Genomic DNA, 6,000 nt, shown 5'->3' on the forward strand with positions numbered 1-6,000 from the left:
TCTCCCAAAAAAAAAAAGAAAAAAAAATTGGCTGCAATATTAGAAATTATGGTTTAGGAGTCATGCATCTGGGGAATACAAGGCTCTGACCCTCCCCAAATTGCTCCTGGGGATAAAATCACTATTGTAAAACTTCAGACCAGTGCTTGAGATATTTTGCAGACCCTGCATTTAATGGATCAGCCGGCACCACCCAGATCAATAAACTGGTTCATCTGGTCTTGTGGCCTCCCCTCAGGAATTGACACAATGCAAGAAGACAACTTCAACTCCATATGGTTTCGTCGCTGACCTGACTAATCAGCACTCCCAGCTCACTGACTTCCGTCCACCCACCAAGTTGTCCTTAAAAACTTTGATATCCACTCTTTTTCTGGCTGGAACAATGGAGGGTGTAGAAGAGGAGAAGAAGAGGAAGGTTCCTGCCATGCCAGAAACCCTTAAGAAAAGGTGAAGGAATTTCACAGAACTGAAGATCAAGCACCTGAGAAAGAAGTTTGTCCAAAAGGTGCTTCAAAAGGCAAGGAGGAAGCTTATCTATGAAAAAGCGAAGCACTTGTACACTTTAGGCAGATGTACAGAACTGAAATTTGAATGGTGAGGATGCCAAGAAAAGCTGGCAACCTCTGTGTACCTTCAGAACCCAAATTGCCGTTTGTCATCAGGATCAGAGGTATCAATGGTGTGAGTCCAAAGGTCCAAAAGTTGTTGCAGCTTCTTTGCCTTCATTAGATCTTCAGTGCAATCTTTGTGAAGCTCAACAAGGCTTCAATTAACATGCTGAGGATTGTAGAGCCATACACTGAATGGGGGTACCCAAATCTGAGGTCAGTAAGTGAACTAATTTACAAGCATGGTTATGGCAAAATCAATAAGAAGTGAAATGCTTTGACAGACAACGCTTTGATTGCTCGATCTCTTGGTAAATATGACATCATCTGCATGGGGGATCTGATTCATGAGATCTATACTGCTGGAAAACACTTCAAAGAAGCAAATAACTTCCCGTGGCCCTTCAAATTATCTTCTTCACGAGGTGGAATAAAGAAAAAGACCACCCATTTTGTAGAAGGTGGAGATGCTGGCAACAGGGAGGACTAGATCAACAGGCTTATTAGAAGAATGAACTAAGGTGTTTGCCATGATTATTTTTCTAAGCTGGTTGGTTAATAAGCAGTACCTGCTCTCAAACTGAAACAAACAAACAAACAAAAAAAACCTCTGATTTCCAAATGTTCGGGGAGACTGACTTGAGTAATAATAAAGCTATGGTCTCCCGCAAAACAAACAAACAAACAAAAACCAAGGTCTGAAAAATATCTTGAACATCAATTTTAGGTTTTATAATAGTGGTGTTATCCTTAGAAGCAATTGGGGAGGGAGATTGGGATTCTTGTGGCCTCTGGCTGAATGACTCCTAAACTATGATTTCTAATCTTGTGGCAAATTTGTTAGTCTTAAAGGGCAGTCTGTTACACAGGCAAGAGAGATGTTTGTTTTGGTAAAGAGTTGTTATCACCTTTGTTTGAAAGTTAAACTGTATATTAAATTCCTTCCAAAGTTAGTTCAGCCTATGCCCAGGAAAGAACAAGGGCAGCTTGAAGGTTTAGAAACAAGATGGAGTTGGTTAGGTCAAATCTCTTTCACTGTCATAATTTTCTCACTGTTATAATTTTTGCAAAGCCAGTTTCAAAACTCATTTTTTTCTCAAAATAAAGGTTATCTTGATGATTGTTCCATATGCACTTTTAAAAGTGAATATGTTTTAATGTTTTATTTTAGGGTAAACTGTTCCATAGATTTTACTGAGCTCAAGTTGAAACCACCTTTGCAAAAATTATGACAATGAAAGAGAACTGACCTAACATACTCCATCTTGCCTTTAACGTCCAAGTTGCCCTTGTGCATTTCTGGGCATACGCCAAGCTAAGTATAGAAAGAATTTAGTTTAAAGTTAAACTTTGAAACAAAGATGATAACAGCCCTTTCCCAAAACAAAGCCCCTCTTTGCCTGGGGACCAGACAGCCTTTGTAAAACTAACAAATTAGCTACAAGATTAGAAATTATGACTCAAGAGTCATGCAGCCAGAGACCACAAGACTCCTAACTTCCTCAGTTGCTCCTCTGGATAACATCACTATTGTAAAACCTAACACTCGTATTCAAGATATTTTTCAGATCCTGCATTCTCATGTACCAGTTGGTGCCACCCAAACTGGTAATCTGGTTTAACTAGTTCTGCTCTCCCACCCAGGAACAGAAAATAGCAAGAAGAACCCACGTCAACACCCTATGATTTTATCCCCAACCTGACCAATCTGTGTTTCCCACTTTCTAGCCTCCTGCCTGATAAATTATCCTTAAAAAACCTTAGTCTCTGAATTTTTAGGGAGACTGATTTAAGTAATAATACTTGGACGATATAGCCAGCTCTGCATGTATTACAGTATTTTTCTATTCCAATTCCCCTATCTCAGTAAATTGGCTCTATCTGGGCAGCAGGCAAGAAGATTCTGTCAGGCAGTTACAAAATTAATTGAAGGGGATGTTTATGTATTTTATAAATTTACTGACTTTTTGTCTATTTTTGTATCAATTATCGAGAAATGATTGTTGAAACCTCCAATTATTATTATTATTATTTTTTTTTTTGACAGCAGCATCTGTTTATTGACAATTCCAGGTCATTCCCAACATGCCCCAGCAGGGCTGTGTACAGTCCGGTGGGAAGGAGGGAGGGAAAGCAGGCACATGGAGACACAGGTACATCGGGAAGTGCACACAAACCATCGTCTTTCCTTTCTGGTTAAAGAAGAAAAACTTTATAATCAATATCCCGCTTATAAGTAAAAGTGGGAAAGAAAAAACTTGATTGCTTTAATCTGGCCTTCTGGCATCTCCTTTCCCATTTCATATGCACAGTTTCTTTGGGTAATGCTACCCTCACCAGCAGAACACCTGTAAGTAAAAACAAATGTCAGGAAGGAAAAAGTATTAACAGGAAGCTCCAGAGGCGGCTCCAGGCTGGCGCTGGGCTCAGTAGAAGCAGACGGTGTGCAGAAAGGTGCGGCCGCTCTTCTCCTCGAACTCCTGCAGCAGCTGGTCAATCTCGTCCTCCATGTCTTCTGTGTGCTGGATGCACCGGCAGAGCTCACAGATGAGCAACGCCCCCAGGGTGGCCTCCTCGTGGTTGTCCTGGATGTCCAGATTGACCACGTGCACGGGCTGGCAGGTCTCCTGTTCTCTGGAATTCAGATCTTCCACCACCTGGTCATACACTCTCTCTTCGCAAGTGAGGATCAGATCAAACAGGTCTTTGCAGTTCTGGAACCTTTCTGGTCCGAGCTTGATTCTCTTATTTCTGTCCAGCATATGTAAAATCCCATTCTGTGTATAGAGTTCTTTGTCTTTCCTAAGAAGATCATTGTACATCTGGTCATATGTGGTTTTGAATCATAAACATTGGGCTTGTCGGGAGCTGGTCCTGGAAGCTTCACGTGAGTCCCTGTTTCAAAGGATCGGACGCTGAATCCCCGTTTGCTGAGGATGTTGTGCGCCTCCATGCTCCGGTTCTGGTTGCTTGAGCACACCACCGCCACCCGCAGCGGGGACGACGGCATTGCTGCGGCCCCACAGCCCGCGGCTCTCCCGCTTGGGTTTCCACCCCACCGCAGCGCTTCCGCGCAAGCAAAATGGCCGCCGCGGCCGGAAGCGGGCGACGCGAAAGCGGCGGCCTCCCCGCCCATCCCGGGCACCGGGCCGCGGACGGAGCGCAAGCACTGACTGGCCTTCTGGCGCGCTGCATTCGGCGAGGCCGGGGGCGGCCAACGCCGCTCTGGCCCCCAGCGTCCGCAGCAGAGACCCGCACTCCACAAGGACCGCCTGAAACCTCCAATTATAATTGTGGTTGTTTCTATACGTTCTTAAGTTTATCAGATTTGTTTAATGTACTTTGAAATTATGATTTTATGTCTGTGTATGTATGTATATGTATATATATATTTTCAGATTCTTTTATCTACTTGATGATGGATGATCCACTTGATGGATGATGGTTTTATCCACTTGATCAACTTTATTTGCTATAAAATTTCCTTCTATATTCACGCTAATATGCCTTATTCTAAAATCTACCTTGTTTGATATCAATATACTGACTCCAGTTTTCCTTTGTATTTACATAGTATATTTTTTACACTTTAACAATTAATGTATCTGTGTACTGATATTTAAAGTGGTTTTCTTCTAGCCAATAGAGAATTGGATCTTCATTTTTTTAAAATCCAGTTTTACATTCTCTGTCTTTTAATTGGTGTGTTAGGGTATTTACATACAATTTTATTATTCATATAGATAGGTTTACTTCTATTATGGTTTTGTGGTTTTTTTCTTCCCTATGAGTTAAATTACTATTTATAAAGATTTCATTGAGCTCTTAAAGATTCCAAATTCCTTGGATGCTCAAGTTACTGTTATAAAATGGCTACTGCAGTATTTACATATAACCTATGCACACCCTCCTGTATACATTAAATCATTTCTAGATTATTTATAACACCTAATGCAATGTAAATGCTATATAAATAGTTGTTATCCGTAATCATGTAAGATATAATGACAAAATTTAAAAGCCTATACATGTTCAGTACAGGCGCAATTATTTTTCAAATATTTTTGATCCATGGTTGATTGAATTCACAAATGCAGAAACCATGAATACAAAGAGCTGACTATACCTATTTTTCCTGTTCTTTCAGTGATATTTTAAAGCTTCCAAGACACCTTTCTAAATTATCATGGTTTAATGACAATTCATCAATACTTTATAAATACAAAAATTCTGGGTTGCTGGCAAGATGGCTGAATAGGAAGAGCTCCGGTCTGCAGCTCCCAGCGAGATCAACGCAAAAGTTAGGTGATTTCTGCATTTCCAACTGAGGTACCCGATTCATCTCACTGGACTGGTTGGACAGTGGGTGCAGCCCATGGAGGGTGAGCTGAAGCAGAGTGGAGCATCGCCTCACCTGGGAAGTGCACGATGTCAGGGAATTTTCTGCTCTACCCAAGTGAAACCTTGAGGGACTGAGACTGAGGAACTCCAGCACAGATACTGCACTTGTCCCATGGTCTTCGCAACCCACAAACCAGGAGATTCCCTCCAGTGCCTACCCACCAGGGCCCTGGGTTTCAAGCATAAAACTCTGTGGCCATTTGGGTAGACACCGAACTAGCTGCAGGAGTTCTTTTTTTCCACACCCCAGTGGCGCCTGGAATACCAGGGATACAGAACTGTTCACTCCCCTGGAAAGGGGTGCTGAAGCCAGGGAGCCAAGTAGTCTGGCTTGGCGGGTCCCACCCCCACGGAGCCCAGCAAACTGAGATCCACTGGCTTGAAATTCTCGCTGCCAGCACAGCAGCAGTCTGAGATCAACCTGGGATGCTCAAGCTTAGTGGGGGGAGGGGCGTCCACCCTTGCTGAGGCTTCATTAGGTGGTTTTACGCTCATAGTGTAAACAAAGCCAGTGGGAAGTTCAAACTGGGTAGAGCCCACTGCAGCTCAGCAAGGCTGCTGTGGTCAGACTGCCAGATTTCTCTTCTTTAAGCAGGGCATCTCTGAAAAAAAGGTGGCAGCCCCAGTCAGGGACTTACAGATAAAACCCCCATCTCTCTGGGACAGAGCAGCTAGGGAAAGGGACAGCTATGGGCGCAGCTTCAGTGGACTTAAATATCCCTGCCTGATGACTCTGAAGAGAGCAGCAGACCTCCCAGCACAGCCTTCAAGCTCTGCTAAGGGTCAGAGTGCCTCCTCAAGTGGGTCTCTGACTCCCGTGTATCCTGATTTGGAGACACCTCCCAGTAGGGGCCAACAGACACCTCATACAGGAGAGTTCTCACTGGCATCTAGCACGTGCTCCTCTGGGATGAAGCTTCCAGAGGAAAGATCAGGCAGCAATCTTTGCTATTCTGCAGCCTCCGCTGCTGATACCCAAACAGGGTCC

At 43.4% G+C, this 6,000-nt stretch overlaps 1 pseudogene; it reads right to left on the reverse strand.

Moving 5' to 3' along the window:
- Positions 1-3,037: 3,037 nt before the first annotated feature.
- LOC111550429 lies at positions 3,038-3,667 on the reverse strand (annotated as a pseudogene).
- Positions 3,668-6,000: the final 2,333 nt, after the last annotated feature.

Source organism: Piliocolobus tephrosceles, chromosome 15, assembly GCF_002776525.5.
Source record: "Piliocolobus tephrosceles isolate RC106 chromosome 15, ASM277652v3, whole genome shotgun sequence".
Taxonomy (NCBI): domain Eukaryota; kingdom Metazoa; phylum Chordata; class Mammalia; order Primates; family Cercopithecidae; genus Piliocolobus; species Piliocolobus tephrosceles.